At 44.1% G+C, this 17,172-nt stretch overlaps 2 long non-coding RNA genes across 2 annotated transcripts; both read right to left on the bottom strand.

Annotated features, from left to right (window-relative positions):
* Positions 1-8,461: 8,461 nt before the first annotated feature.
* LOC129694916 (uncharacterized) lies at positions 8,462-10,597 on the bottom strand. Its single transcript, XR_008723067.1, has 2 exons — positions 8,999-10,597; positions 8,462-8,833 (listed from the first exon to the last, which is right to left on the bottom strand). It is a non-coding gene; the product is annotated as an uncharacterized LOC129694916 (long non-coding RNA).
* Positions 10,598-11,661: 1,064 nt separating this feature from the next.
* On the bottom strand, positions 11,662-12,866 carry LOC129694915 (uncharacterized). The gene is made up of 2 exons (XR_008723066.1): positions 12,630-12,866; positions 11,662-11,922 (listed from the first exon to the last, which is right to left on the bottom strand). It is a non-coding gene; the product is annotated as an uncharacterized LOC129694915 (long non-coding RNA).
* Positions 12,867-17,172: the final 4,306 nt, after the last annotated feature.

The following is a 17,172-nucleotide window of genomic DNA, read 5'->3' as shown; positions in this document are numbered from 1 at the left end:
GAGAGCGAGAGAGCGCACCGCGGCAGGACCGCTAACCAGCGACCCGCTCCCGACACTGCACCAAGCCCGTCAGCACTTCAGCAGCGGGCTGGGGAAAAACGCTGCACCTGCCCGCTCGACGGAGGAGCGTCTCATTGCGGGGACAGCAACAGGCGGTAGGACCGCTTAGCGGGCGGTCCGCTATCCCGACACCGCGACCGAGCCCAGCCCCGCTAGCGCCTGAGCAGCGGGCTGGATGTATGCAAAACCGGCCGGTGGTTGCCGACATCGGACGGGGATGTCTCTCCACCCAGGAGGGGGAGAGACAGCCGCCTGAAGCTGCAGGAGCGGCTCTTGGGCATTGGAGAGGGAGTTGCAGTTGTGTTTTGCAGGCTTTCAGGAACACAACGCAGAAAACTCTCAAAGAGAAACTGCCCCGCTCCAACTCTACCAGCGGGGCAGCAACCGGCGGCAGCGTCGCTCTCAGAGCGGTTCGCTATCCCTGAGACTGAGCCAAGCCCAGTCTCGCCAGAGCCTGCACGGCGGACTGGGAAAGCGGCCAGGAAGCCAAACGGCCGGTCGTCTCCGATTCGTCGGAGGGGGACATGTCTCCACCAAAGCAGAAGAGAGACAGCCGCCTGAGCTGCATTTAGCAGCTCCTGGAGGAGATGGTCCACCGGGAACAGCAGCGCTCCCGGCGAGACAGAACAGGTACCTCCTCCATAGTGTCGTGTCAGGCACTGCCCTTTGCTACCTCATACCACGGGCTGGAGCAGGAGGCTGGCATTGGTGACCAGGGCAGGGCTGGTCGGGAAATGGGGCAGGCGGACGAAATCGGGAGTATGCATGGGGTGCAGGATCAGGAACAGCTGTTGGGTGTGGTGGACCGCTTCGTAGCAACCCCACGGGCTGGAGCACCGCTGGGGCCAAAAAATGGCAGCCAGTATTAATCACCTATCCAACAAACCTCTACTGAAGAAGGTGCTCGCCGAGGTGCTGCAAGAACATACAGCACCAGAGAACTGTGAGGCCCTTAAGGGAAACAAGCCTCAACAGCAAAATCTGGGAAAATGTGGGGGCCCTTATGCGGGCACAAAAACTCAAGCTACAGCGGATCCTAAGGCTCCTGACGTCAGCTATCACAGCCTATGCTCGTTCTGTGGAGACAACGAAGATGAATACATACCAGCAGGATGTGCTGGTATTAAGGTGTACCACACAATTCGAACTAAACAATCTCCGGAGGGAAAATATAAGACCTGCCCTCAATCCCAAATTTGCAGGCTTGTGTAAAGCCCCAGCTGCGGAGGCAGACTCACTGCTATTTGGGAGAGATCTGAACAAAAAGCTGAAGGAGATGGAAGGCATCAAAAACCTTCGGCATCATGAGGGCAGGCCCCGGGACGAGCAGCACCCCACGGCATCCACCAGTTGACGTCTAGAATATGGGACTGGTGAACGCTTGGGGCCGCATTATCCCCAAAGATCTTTTAGATCAGGGCCCGCCGCGGACCCCCTGGAAAATGCGCCTCCCCCCAACATCGCCAGCACGTCGTCAGAACAAAGCACTCAGAAAACAGAAAAGACAAAACTGCCAATAACCATGGAGGTAGGTGGGTCTGGTTCCTACCAGCATATAGAGCTCTTTCCTGGACTATTTTGGGTTCATATTAATTCAGTCTACGTGGCTATAATGTTGCCAAGAGACAACATAGTTGAATTGGCACAAACATGCAACAAATTAATGGTCAACAAACTACCAACTACTCGACAAATAACAGAGTAATTGAGGAAAAAAAAAAAAAAAAAAGTAGCTTTTCTGTCTACATAATTCGGACCTTAGTATCAAAAACGACATATAGGTTGTCATTGAGCGTCTCATGAAGTTACCCACTGAAGTAATATCAGAAAGACAGTGGTGGGCTTACCACTTATACTGGGCATTAATTATCTAAAAAATGTTTGGGTGAATTTTATGGATTAAAGCACTTGCATGTACGGTTATAAATAGACCACACTAGGGTGGTGGCCTACATTAACCATATGGGCGGCATAAAGTCGGTATCATGCGACAAGTTGGTCAACACAATTTGGCAATGGTGTGTCCAAAGATGTATTTGACTATCAGCAACTTACCTGACAGGTAAGCTAAATACAGTGACAGACACCAGGTCACATAAATTTAATGACAACGTCGATTAGATGTTTTTTATAAAAAAGTTTCAATAAAACTATCAAGCTATATGACACGCCAGATATCGATTATCCGCATCAACGTTAAATCACCAGGTGTTTGGGTGATGTCCTATGTATGTCGTGTGGGAACCAGACCCTGGGGCAGCAAATGCGTTCGCGCTGGATTGGTGAAATTATTTCTATGTATTTCTTCCCTTCTGCCTCATCAGACGGGGACTACGCACAATAAAAAGGACTCTGCTTCAGGTATTTTGATAATACCTGACTGACTTACGCAGCCATTGTTCCCAATACTCCATGACATGGTTGTTGGAACTTTAATGGTATTCCCCAGTGACCCAGAATTAACACTCGGAGCCGGGCACTAGTCATCCGTGCCATGGGGAAATTCAAGCTCCTGGGTTGCAGATTCTGCACAAACCACTTCTGGGACTGGGATTATTATAATGAACCGTCGACACCATGTCAGCATCCCTCTGAACATCCACTGGACTACAGCACTTGTCCAGCATCAAGAGAAGTACTGCAAGGATACAGGGATAACCTACTCAACCGATACAGTTACTACGAACTGGAATTCCTGGTGAACCTTCACCATGATGAAGGATTCGGCTACAGTACCATCAACACAGCTAGAATTACCCTGCCTGTTTTTCAAAACAGCTACAGGACAACAGGCCATGGGGTCACTGGCTGGTGGTAAATCTATGAAGGGTATACAACTCTAAACCCCTAGACCAGGTACACCCATCTATGGGATGTCACAGTGGTACTGCCATACCTCAGGGGATGCCCACCAGCCAGATCCCTCAACCTGAACCATCTATGCTCTAAACACATATGTTGAGGGCACTCGGAGCAGCACAGAGGGTCCAGTCACTACTCCTATTGCAACTGGACACCATGCTCATAGCTTCAGACCAGATCTCTATCATTGTCCAGGGAATGGCCAAACCAGACCAGGAACACCTTATCCAGTCATAAAATCCGGGCTTACCCGCCAGAAAACATGGTAATGTGCCATGACCCTATTACCCTACATAGACACAACCTGAATATTCGAGGGAGATGAAAAGCCTTGTGGGTTGGTCACAAATAACCTTGAGGTCGGGTAACGAGCCTTTTTGGGATGGCTCAAGCAGGTACTAAAGCTCCTGGGATAAAACTAACATGTACAAAGTTTCCATTCCACAGGACAAGCTTCCACGTCAACGGCAAAAGAATGGACGTGCCTATAAACCACATCCTGGCTACAGCAGAATGGTGGGGGTAAAACGTTCAGAGAAAAAAATTATTATAAACTGTTGACAAAACCTGTTTTTATTTGCAGGAAAGATTCCAGTCTGCAAATATTTAAATTAGCCCAGGAGAGCATTTAAATTTCTTCATTGTTATTGTAAAAATACCATTGTGTTTTTCTATAAACAGATTCATTGGTTGATTACGATAACACACTTCCTCCCTCAAAGACTTCGGCAGTGGTGTAGTAATAGCTGTTACACGGTTTGAAATCACAGAGTTTTGAAATCTTCACGTAGTCACTCACGTGACTCCGAAGTAAAATAGTAAGATTAAACGAGAACTTACCAGTTTGAAGTTTGATCTGTATTTTATGAGGAGTTACGATGAGGGATTACGTGCCCTCCGCTCCCACCCTCATTATATGGATCAAACTGATAAATTGATGTCTCTATTTTCTTTACTATGTTACTTCAAATACTTGTGTCTATCTGTGATTCCACACCGCTGCTTTGAAGTATGCCGCACATGCGTCCTGAGGCGGGTTCTTCACGTAATCCCTCATCGTAACGCCTCATAAAATACAGATCAAACTTCAAACTGGTAAGTTCTTGTTTAATCTTACTATTTTATACTAAATATCTACAACAGTTTTAGTCACATGTATTGTGCAAAAAATAATAATTTTGATCAAATTGAGAGTGGATGTTTCTAGATTAATTGATGGGAATTAAACATTAAATTCCTTCCATTTGGCATTTAAGTTCATGACAGTGAGATTTAAAAATCATGTTGTATTGTGAATTCTTGTGTGAATGGGATTAGTTTGTCATTTGGATACTTAGGCTATTTAAAAAAAATAGCCTTTTCTTAAGAAATGGATAGATGTTTAGATCTAGTACTTGAATTTAGATGAATTGATTAGATGAATTTGATTTGATGAAACTGCCGAGTATGATTTTTTTGTTGGGTATTTACTATTTGTTTTAGCGTTTAACTTTATCATTTCTACCTTTTTTTCTAAAACTGCAAATAATAACTTGTTTCTGTTAATGCTGTTCCTTTACATTTAAACAGATGTCTCCGAAGAAGAAATGCAAAATTGTCAATCCAAATGCCCAGCAAAAGAAACTGATTTAGCCAGCATTCGCAGAGATTATCAGAATTTGGACTACTACAAATGTGATGATCTACAGCACATTCTTAATGGCATGCGTGGTTTGAAGAGCAAAAACTTGTAGCTTACAATTCTAAAATTGAAAAGCTGAGAAAAAACAAGGTGTACAGAATTCCTTATGGGTTACAATCTGAGCAGTATGATGATGCTACTGATTATGATCTGCCAATGTACCAGCTAGCAACTGAGCTTCATAACTTGGTCTATTGCTAGAAATTGTAATTTATTTACCTATCTGTTACAGACACAGCATATAATAAAATAATATTAAAGCTGATCTTGAGCATATCACATTTTTAAATTTTCAAGGCAGTCTGGGTGATAATTACTATTTCTGTCATTATGGTCAATTTTGTAATTAGCTACATTTAGGTAACTGCTAATTATATGCTTTAATTTCAGGTCATTTTTAATGTTTTAATAAAGTTTTATTTTAATGTTGATCGTTTCACTGTTTATTTGGTCAAATTATTTAAACAATGAGTGAATTACTTATGATAATGGCGTGCTGTTGAATGACAGTGCGACAGTCCACCCACCCATCCACACATACACACATCAATCCATACGCACAATTCCATGCACGCACACACACATCCATCTGCATGCAGACATACATGCACACGTCCATCCAGACATATACATACACACACATACATCCACACACACACACACACATACATGCACACATACATCCACACACACACACAAATCCATCCGCATGCAGACATTCATGCACACATCCATCCAGACATATACATCCACACACACACACACATACATCCACACGCAGAGGGTGGTGAAAACTGCCCAACGCATCACCGGTTCCTCACTCCCCTCCATTGAGTCTGTCCAGAGCAAGCGATGTCTGCGTCGTCAAGGACTGCTCTCATCCCAGCCACAGAATGTTTACCCTCCTCCCATCCGGAAGGCGCTATAGCTCTCTCCGTTGCCGGACTAGCAGGTTCAGGAACAGCTTCTTCACTGCGGCATCTTAACTCTGCACCTTGGTGATTGCCAGTCACCTCATCCCCCCGGACACTCCTTCCCCCAGAAAAATTGTACTACTGCTACGGTATGTACATAAATATATTTTACTGTTCCATTATTCTATGTTCGCTCTTCTGGGTGAGATGCTAACTGCATTTCGTTGTCTCTGTACTGTACACTCCACAATGACAATAACGTTTGAATCTGAATCTGAATCTGACACATCCACACATACATGCACACATCCATCCATCTACACATACATCCACACATCTACAGATACACGTTTGACAGGTATACACAGACACACACACAAACAACAGATACTCAAACAATACAACACTTTTAGGGTTCTTTTAGGTTAAAGCTAATAGCCCTCATTTGCAAAAGCACCACGAGGGGTATCTAACATAAATATAGGCTGATTGTAGCTTAAAATGAATACATCGAGTAAACATCAGAGCATTCAATTCTTGGTCAGGATGTGACATTTACATCAGAAATAAGACTCTTACAGGTCTATCACCCAGCCTGGCACTGCCCCAGTCCCACACTGGCAGTCCGTGGGGTTCAGTAAAGGGAGGAACCCACAAGAACTGCCCTCACCCATGAATTAGGCTGGTTCAGGAGCCAGACCTCTGCAAGTCTCATTGAAAAGGCACACTCACAATTATATTTGTGATATTATTTTCATATAATATAATTATACTTAATTACATATAATTACAATGATATTTACAAGATAATATATATAGGTATAAAAATATATCATTTAAATGGACTGCAAAAAGGAAATAGGCTCCCCATGCTGTAATATGGGTATTGGCCACTAGATGGCGCTTACTTTCCTGAACTCATTTTCTAATTAGTTTAATTAATTAATGTGCAACTTTTGGCACTGACGAGTTATAACTTCCTTCTCAATTATATTTTATCTAAATCTGTGGAATATTTCATGTAGTTCCGAGGTGTGGGTCACGGAAATGGATTTCTAGACACATTTTTGATGCTCGGCCCACAGACTAAATGGAAAAGCAATAGAGAACTAGATGCTCATTTCCGAGTATGATAATGGCCACAACTTTATTAATACTGAAGATATGAAAGTGAATTAGGTGTCAAATTGTGAAGGGCAGTGAAGGGAAGGACGTTCATCTCCATCTTCATGTCCCATGTTTCCCTTTGACCTTCCTACCCACCTCTCTGTGGCTTTACATTTCCCAGCTCATCCTGATCCAACAAGTTGCATCACTTTTACCATCACCTTTGTCACGGCCAAAGATCCTAGAGGGACAAGATAGACCACTCCTTCGAAATTCAATGGGCTGACGTGTAGTACGCAACGGAACGTCACGGCCGCCATTTGTTACAGCGACACTCGACTTCCGGTATTCCACCCGCTGTGATTCAAAGCAAAGATTATAGAGCTCCGCTATAATCTTTGATCCAAAGCAAAGATCCTCAAGTATCTTGTAGCGGGAACAGACCCCTCCTTTGTGTAGTTTCCCTTGCATTGTATTGCTTTAACACACACTGCAAAAAATTAAATTTAACGTATATATATTTAATATATTTATATGAATGTGTGTCTGTGTGTGAGAGGCAAGTTAGAGATAATAGTTTATTCTCATGTATCAGAAGCAACTTTGATTTAAATCATCACTATTAATTTATTTGTCTTGTAAGATGATATACATAAACCATAAAGGCAATTATATATATAATTATATAGTAATAATAAATATATGCATATATATATATATTTATACACACACATATATACACACATACACAAATGCACATACATATTGATACATTTATATGCATACATATATACACATATATATAAATATATATATATATATATATATATATATACACACATACGTATATACACACATATACATGCATATATACACATACATGCATATATACACATACATATATATTTATATATATTATCATTTTCCAACGATCAATAGATTTACGATCAGCTCCTGTGGATTGGAGGATAGCTAATGCTATCCCACTTTTCAAGAAAGGAGCGTGAGAGAAAACGGAAAATTACAGACCAGTTAGCCCGACTTTGGGGGTGTGAAAGATGCTGGAGTCAATTATTAAAGATGCAATAATGGGGCATTTGGATAGCAGTAAAAGGATCTGTCCAAGTCAACATGGATTTATGAAAGGAAAATCATGTTTGACTAATCTTCTGGATTTTTTTGCCACAAGGCTTGGTGTTGGGGCTGCAACTGTTTACCATATATATTAATGATTTTGAAAAGGGAATTAGGAGCAAAACTAATGCATACATACCTACATATGTACCCATGCGCTGCTGTGACCCGAGCCCCGGAGATTCGGAGGCTCCAACCGCAGGCCTGGCAGACAGTAATATCGGAGCCTGCGGGTCCCTGCTGGGAGACCGCTTTTCGGGGCTTCCGCAACGGCAAATTATTCCGCCCGAGTAGCGGGGGTCGAGGATGACCTGGAGCGGGGCCTTACATCATCGCCCGGCGTGGCTTAAATGGCTGCGGCACTTTTCTAGCGCACGCCGGGGGCTCCAACAACCTCTATGAGGTTCAAGTGACAAATAAATTGTATTGTGTATTGTGTATATTTAAATTAATCTGGCAAGTTGGTCAAATAACATGGGCACCTTCTTGCTTTTTTTGCGACATGGATTTTTTAAATGTGAATGTCTCATATCAACACATTTGTGGGTCAACAGTATTTTGTATCAACCCCCACAATTTCAAATAATTCTCAATTGAACTTCTTAAACAGGAAAACAATATTTCTCTACATCATTTTGTGCACGACATATACAGGCTTGCAGAATTTGCAGAATTTAGAATATCAGATAATCAATAAAAGTGATGTCACATTCTACACATTTCAAACAAAGGACAAAATTTGCAGCTTATACACAATCAATAGACTAAGTGGGACCCGTTGGGATAAGATTTACACAATTCACATTATTCTGTGCGCGAGTTATACAGGGTTGCAGTTCAGCATATCAGCTAACCAGTGAAAGTGATGTACAATTTAACGTATGTAACACAATGATAGCCCCACCCCTGCTTCACCAAACAGCAAAATGTCCAACATAGATACAATAATAAATAAATCGCCATTCGCATTATATTTGTGCAGTTAGCAAATCACAATTTCACACAATGTACATAAGAGGGCAGTTATTTCACAAATACTCCGCAGTTCGGTGTAGATCATGTCCAATGTCGACATCTGAAATTACAGAAAATATCTGCAGTCAATATGCTCTTATTCTGCATTAAATAACAGAGATGTAGAAAGAAAATGCTCTTGAGAAGATTTCTACAAGGATGTTGCCATGAGGACTCAACTATCTGAGCTCAATGAACTAACCAGAAGTAATAAATATTTTCTTACCTTTCCTCCTTAATGGGGAACCTGAAGAAAGACAAGTCGTATTGCCCACATTGCCGATTGCCGATTGTTTTTTGCAGGAGTGGTCCATCTTGAGCACATGGTATTGGTGGTAGGGTGATCACATGGATAGAAAATTGATTGGTAGACAGGAAGCAAAGAGTAGGAGTGAACGGGTCCTTTTCAGAATGGCAGGCAGTGTCGAGTGGAGTGCCGTAAGGTTTGTTATTGGGGCCGCAACTGTTTACCATATATATTAATGATTTGGAAGAGTGAATTAGGAGCAACACTCGCAAGTTTGCAAATGACACAAAGCTGGGTGGCAGTGTGAACTGTGAAGAGGATGTTAGGAGGTTGCAGGGTGACCTGGACAGGTTGAGTGAGTGGGCAGATGCATGGCATGTGCAGTATACTATAGATAAATGTGAGGTTATCCACTTTGAAGGCAAAAACAAGGGGGCTGATTATTATCTCAATAGATTTAGGTTAGGTAAGGGGGATGTGCAGCGAGACCTGGGCGTCCTTGTACACCGGCCACTGAAAGTTGGCTTAGAGGTACAGCAGGCAGTAAAGAAAGCTATGGAATGTTGGCCTTCATAACAAGAGGATTTCAGTATAGAGTGAAGAGGTTCTTCTGCAGCGTAGGTTTACGAGATTGATCCCTGGGTTGGTGGGACTGTATATGAGTAAAGATTGAAAAGACTAGGCTTGTATTCACTGGAGTTTAGAAGGATGAGGGGGAATCTTATAGAAACATATTAAATTATTAAAGGACTGGGCAAGCTAGATGCAGGAGAAATGTTCCCAATGTTGGGTGAGTCCAGAACCAGGGGCCAGTCTTAGAATAAAGGGCAGGTAATTTAAGACTAAGGTGAGAAGAAACTTTTTCACCCAGAGAAATGTGTGAATTTATGGAATTCCCTGCCACAGAGGGCAGTGGAAGCCTAGTCACTGGATGGATTTAAGAGAGAGTTAGATAGAGCTCTAGCGGCTAGTGAAGTCAAGGAATATGGGGAGAAGGCAGGCACGGGTTATTGATAGGGGACGATCACCCACGATCACAATGAATGGCGGTGCTAGCTTGAAGGGCCAAATTGACTCCTCCTGCATCTATTTTCTATGTTTCTATGTTTGCTCCACTATAGGATCTGTGCAGAGGCCGAAGGGAAGATCCTATCTTTGGGCAGAAGCAAGATACTCCCACAGAGTATCCATTCCTGCCCATTAGGTTCCCATTGTGATGAAGAACACGCAGGCATGAAAAGTGGAAAAATGATTTATTAAAGTTTAACATCTCTTAAAATATAACAACATTTTAAATGTCAAAGATGAGTATAATTCTTTCTTGCTGTGCCTCTTGTTGCTGCTCACTGCATCTTTATGTCTCTTTGTTGTTGATAAAAAAAAGAGACAATTTCAATAGACAGAGATTCAGCGGTCAGACTTTAACAAAGAAAATCCTTCTTCAGAGCTCTGCTGTCATTTACATTTGGTGTGATTTGAAGATCAGGTGTTTCAGGAGTTGTAGAGACACTGCTGGGTTCTTCCCGCGGAACTTTGTCTGCAGCTGAGCAGTAAGAATGTTCTGTCTGTATGTTGTATGGCACTGCCAATACAAGAAAAAAGAAAAAGGGGGAATGAAATGGCAAGCATACTAATTAAAAAAATAATCATCTACTACTGAAAGTCTGTTCTTGACCGTTTTTTGCCATCTGTGCTGCGATTTCCGAGAGAATGCCGCCACCTACGGCCGTTTCGCTCAGAGCCCCCCTCCGCCGCATGTGTGCCGAGGTTCTCCCCCCCTTTCCTCTATCCCCCCCTTTCCTCTCCACCCCCCCCCCCCCCCCCCCACCCCCCTACCCTCCACCATCCCCCCCCCCCCCCCCCCCCCTGCTCCCCACCTCATCCCCCTCTCTCTCTCCCCCTCTCTCTCTCTCTCTCCCCCCCATCTCCCCCACCTTTCCGCCCACACCCACCCTCCCTCTTATCCTCCTCTCCACCCCCCTATCCCACTTGCCCCTCTCTCTGTGTCTCTGTCTCTCTCTCTGCCCCTTCTCTCTCTGCCCCCGCACCCCCCCCGCCCCCACTCTTGAGGTGACTGCAAGTTGGGGGCTATGCTTCAGTAGATAGGGTGGTTATGGGGTAAAAGGAGCAAATTAATCATATTAATTTTATATCAAGGGGGTAATTAGCGTGAATGCGAGAGGGGGATAGTTAGTGTGCGTGACGCTGCGTGCCGCCCACCTCCCACAACCGCACGTTGGGGGATCACACAACGGGTCTGCACTTGGTCTAGTTATAATTAAATATATATGTGATGCACCAATTTCAATCTACCAGAATAAAATCATGATCTATATATTTTTGTAGGTTTTTTATAAATGTAATCAATTCAAATGTTCTAATAATTAGGCTTGAGGAAGTTTTAAATGGATGTTCTTACTTGAATTAAATACTAGTACGCATTCCACCACCCACACTGTGCAGTCTTATATGTGATTATAGTTTTGTGAACATTTCACAAATGAAAATCAAAGTACCATACATGCCATTACATATTGACCATTAGCAATCATATCAGGTTGGATACAATTTTTTTCTCATATTTAGCCAAAGTGAGAGAATATAAATTATTTTAAAAAGGAGAAAATTACTTGCCTCGTTGCTGTTTTAAAGGCGTTGGTGAGGATGGGAGGTTCACATTCGTCCTCTTGAGTAACCTCCGTTGGGAAGACAGACGTTTCGGCGGGTTAGGAACGTCGAAGAGCGTTGGAACAGCATTCCAATTTAGCCTGTTCTTAGTCTGCTTGTCGGAAAACTGGTCAAGTTCAAAGTGTACAGAACAAAGACAACAGTTGGCTGACAAGTACTCCGTACTTCGGTGTAGGAAATCTTGTCGACGAGTATTCTGGACCCACCGTTGACATCTGAAATTACAGGAGATATCATTTATGATTAACTAATAATAATAATAAAAAAAAATGATCATAACTAGATGCCTGCACAATGGATGACATATCACTTAAGTGCAATTGTTTTCAGTTGTGTGGAGAGACCTGTATATTGACGATGCTTTTTGTCTCTTATATGTCATTTCACCTTAAATGTAGAAGAGTTTATTAGAGAGGGGGGAGAGGGATCGAGAGAAGGGAGAGGGAGCGAAAGAAGGGAGAGGGATCGAGAGAAGGGAGAGGGAGAAGGATAGTGCAGAGCTACTCTACTATCTTTCATTGCAACCGCCGCCGCCGAATCCCCGGCCCACCATTGCACCCAAAGATGATAGAGCTGAGTTGTATAATCTTTGATTGTACCCTTCTTCACGACAATTCGAGGGATATAACGGGTAACAGCCGCCGCGTTCTCGGACTCAAGTCTGAGCTCGAAAAATCTCGTGGTCACTGGGCCCAATGTGTCCCGCGGGCCATATTTTGGAGACCAAACCCTTACAAGAACAAAACAAAAAACGTATAGAAGTGTTAAACTTGTCTTTATTATTGTGGTAAGTAAAGATGTAATAAAATAAGTCTAATAACTTTCTAATGTACCGACAAACCCCGTGGCCGTTGATGGGAGAACAGAAAATAACATTTTCACGACAGAATATCGACAAAAAATTATAATAATATATTCTTACCTTTCTTTTTTATTGGGGAACCTAAGAATGACAGCTCTGGTCGTTTAGATTTACGATTAGAACAGTTGATAGCGGAGCAGTGAGATGAAGATTTAGCTGAGGACGCCATTACAGCCCAATAAATGCTTAACAATATGGCGTCGACGGTCACACACGTCATACTACGCGTTTTTCGAGGAGTGGTCTATCTTGTCCCTCTAGGATCTTTGGTCACGGCCCTCGCTTTCGCCCATCCCGCATGACACAGCCGAGCCACCCGGATCTTCCCCCCTCCACCCCAGCCCCGCCCCCCCCCGCCAACCCCCCGTCCCCCCAGCCAACCCCCCCCAGTCCCCCCCCCCGTCCCCCCCAGCGTCAACCCCGTCGCCCCAGCGTCAGTCCCCCAGCGTCAGCCCCGCCCCCCAGCGTCAGCCCCCCCCCCAGCCCCAGCCCCGCCCCCCAGCATCCCCCCCCAGCCGTCAGCCCCCCCAGCCCCCCCCCAGCCATCAGCCCCCAGCCCCCGGCATCAGCCCCCCCCCCCAGCATCAGCCCCGTCGCCCCAGCCAGCCCCCCCCAGCATCAGCCCCCCCATCCCCGCAGCATCCCCCCCCCCCAGCATCAGCCCCGCCCCCCAGCATCAGCCCCCCCCCCCCCCAGCATCAGCCCCCCGCCCCCCCCATCAGCCCCAGCCCCAGCCCCCCCCCAGCATCAGCCCCCCCCCCCAGCATCAGCCCCGCCCCCCCCCCCCAGCCCAGCCCCCCCCCCCCAGCCCCCCCCCCCCCCCCCCCCCCCGCGTCAGCCCCCCCCCCAGCATCAGCCCCCCCCCCCCCAGCATCAGCCCCGCCCCCCCCAGCATCAGCACCCCACATCACCGCCCCCCCCCCACCCGGCCAGCACCGTCAGCTCCCGACTCTCCGCCCCGGGCCCCGCCCGCCCGCCACTCGAGGAGTCGCCACCCGGTAGAGCGGGGCCTCCCTGGGGCGGCTGGTGCCCGCCCGCCCAACACTCACTCACTCACTGGCGCCGTCGCCGATGTCGACGTCGATGTCGATGATCCCCGGCCGCTGCTGCCCGTCCGGGGCGGAGGGGGGGGAGGGAGGGAGGAGGGAGCGGCCCCGGCGCCGGTTTGAGGGGCGAGGCCCGCCGACAAAATGTCCGCCGCGGCCTCCTGTCACATGACTGTCGCAGGACGACTACAAAAATGGCCGCCTCCACTGACCGCCATCAGCAGCAGCGGCACCTACCAGCCGGATGTTGTCCCTGCAGCCAGACGGCCGTCAACAGCGCCATCTCTGGTCGCTAGGTGTCCCAATCCTCCTCTAACTATGTGACCCCTGCTCCTCCGCACCCACATCACAGCCCCCACACCCTGACCACCCACCACCCCCCACCACACATCGCCCCATCCCCAGTCCACCCACCTGCCTTCCTCCGGCCCCAACCCCCAACCCTGCTGCTGTGTGTTCACCACCCCCCCCCCCCCCCCCCCCCCCCCCTCCCCCACTCCCACACCGAACGGTCTGTTCTCACCAAAATCCACAAACCTGACTGTCCCGGTAGACCCATTGTCTCTGCCAGTTCGTGCCTCACCTAACTCATTTCCACATACCTTGACTCCATCCTATCCCCCTCAGTCAAATCCCTCCCCACCTATGTTCAAGACACCTCAGACACTCTCCGTCGTCTCCGCACATTCCATTCTCTAGGCCCTCATCCCCTCATCTTCACCATGGACGTCCAGTCACCTCCATCCCCCACCAGGATGGTCTCAAAGCCCCCCGGTTCTTCCTCGACCAGAGAAGCAACCTATACCTGACCACTGACACTCTCCTCCGCCAAGTGGAGCTGGTCCTTACCCTCATTAACTTCACGTTTGACTCCTCCCATTTCCTCCAAATACAAGGCGTAGCTATGGGCACACGCATGGGCCTCTTTGTCGGGTACTTTGAACATTCCTTGTTCAATACGTAACAGGGCCCCATCCCCGACCTCTACCTCCGTTACATCGACGACTGCTTTGGTGCCACCTCCTGCACCCACACACAACTGACTGACTTCATCCACGTCACCACTAATTTCCATCCGCACTCAAATACACCTGGACCATTTCCGACACTTCCCTACCACTCCTTGACCTCACTATCTCCGTCGCAGGTGATAGACTTCTAACTGACATCCACTATTTTTTTTTTATTTTTATTTTTTTATTTTATTTTTATTAGAAGTACGGTAAATTACAATCCTACACAACACATATATCTTAATACATTTTTTTTGTACCGCTTCATTTTTTTTGAGCTTTAAGAAAAAGGTAGAAGTAAGGAAAGTAAAGAAAGTGCGCGAGAGTCGTGAAGTGCAAGAGTGTTGGGAAAAGAAAGCCCCTTAGAAAAGAAGTTAGAGAAGGAAGTAAAGTGAGAAAATAGACCCTAGAAAAGAAAGAAAGAGAAAATAGAAACAATCGCTCTATTATAACATTAAACTCCGCAGAAAGGGGACTACCAACCAAGTCTGTTTTTGTTGTTTTACCTCCCGTTACCAGGTCCTGATACCACTTATTTATATATTTTTTTTTTTTTTTTTTTTTTTTACTATTGCACCTCATACTTGTAATAGGTCCAGAAACATAGACCACGTCTTTTGGAATTGGTCTGCTTTACCTGCTAAGAGGAATCTCATCTCTTCCAGATGTAATGTTTCAAACATATTTGATATCCACATTTTTATTGTTGGTGTGGGCTCATTTTTCCAGAATTTAAGTATAAGCTTTTTTTCCATTATTAGCCCGTAATTAAATAAATTCTTCTGAAACACGTTTAGTTCAGGGTTACCTTCCGATATTCCGAAGATAATCCATTCTGGTTTTGGTACCAGTTTTATTTTGATTAATTTTGAAAAAATATCAAATATTTCATACCAGAATTTTTGGATTTTTGTACAAAAAACAAAAGAGTGCGCTATGGTAGCTTCTTGACACAGGCATTTATCACAGATTGGTGAAACATTAGGGAAGATTTTATTTAATTTAGTTTTTGAATAATATAATCTATGTAATGTTTTAAATTGGATGAGCGTATGTCGTACGTTGATCGAACATTTATGCACCTGTAGTAAATGATTATCCCAGGTCTCTTTTGAGATTTTTATAGCTAATTCTTGTTCCCAATCTTTTCTAATTCCATCTGTTGTGGGTATTTCTATGTTTAAAATGATATTATATAGGTACGATATTAAATTAGCTGATTCCGCCTTGGTCTTCATTGCTTCATCCAATAAGTCGGAAGGCATATTATGATAGTCTTTTGTGTGTTTTTTTCAGATAATCACAAATTTGAAGATATTTAAAATATTGGTTATTTTTCAAATTATATTTCAGTTGTAGTTGTTGAAATGATAGTAAATTCCCCAATTCATACAGATCTTCGAGCGTTTTAATTCCCATTCTTTCCCATTGTATAAATGATTTGTCTATGATTGATGGTTTAAACGATGGATTATTGACTATTGGTATTAAAAGAGATAGGTTTCTTAATTTTAAATTCTGTTTTATTTGTTTCCATGTTCTTATTGTGTTATGTATAATTGGATTTTTATTATAATTTTTATTATTCAAATTTATTGGTGAGAGGATGGTCGCTCCTATATTACTCGGGGAGCAGTCCCCTTTTTCCATTACCATCCAGTCCGCCTGCTGTACAGAATTGTCCAGCAGGTGAATCATATTTTTAATATTTACTGCCCAATTATAATACATAAAATTAGGGAGCGCTAGACCCCCCAGCTCTTTTCGTTTATTAAGGTGTGCTATTTGTATTCTATGGGATTTATAATCCCATATAAAATTTGTAATGTCTGAGTCCAATTTTTTGAAAAACTTTTTTGGGAGATATATAGGTATTGATTGAAATAGGTATAGAATTTGTGGTAAGAAAATCATTTTAATAGCATTTATTCTGCCTATTAAGGACATCGGAAGTGTTTTCCAGAATTTAATCAGATTATTCAATTTCTTGAGTAAGGGATTATAATTGGCTTTAAACATATCCTGGTAATTTCTAGTAATTTCAATTCCCAAATATTTGAATTTTTCTGTAGCTATTTTAAAGGGAAATTTCCGAAGATGTGTTGAGTCTTTTGGTTTTATCGACATAATTTCACTTTTGTTCCAATTTATTCTATATCCCGAAAAGGATCCAAAGTCCTCAATTAAATTTAATATGTTTGGTATACTAATTTGTGGTTTTGTGATGTACAGTAGTACATCATCGGCATATAGGGATATTTTATTCTTTGAGTATTTTGTATTATAACCATAAATATCCGGGTGTGTTCTTATTTTTTCAGCAAGGGGTTCAATTACCAAAGCAAATAACAGCGGTGATAATGAGCATCCTTGTCTATTGCCCCTTGATAGTTCAAATTTCGAGGATAATATATTATTAGTTAATATTCTAGCCGTAGGTTTGTTATATAATAGTTTTATCCATGCGATAAAGTTTTCTCCCAATTGGAATTTTTGCAATACTTTAATCATATAGTCCCATTCTACTTGATCAAACGCTTTTTC

Source organism: Leucoraja erinacea, unplaced genomic scaffold, assembly GCF_028641065.1.
Source record: "Leucoraja erinacea ecotype New England unplaced genomic scaffold, Leri_hhj_1 Leri_858S, whole genome shotgun sequence".
Taxonomy (NCBI): Eukaryota; Metazoa; Chordata; class Chondrichthyes; order Rajiformes; family Rajidae; genus Leucoraja; species Leucoraja erinaceus.
This window is presented reverse-complemented; position numbering and strand designations above follow the sequence as displayed.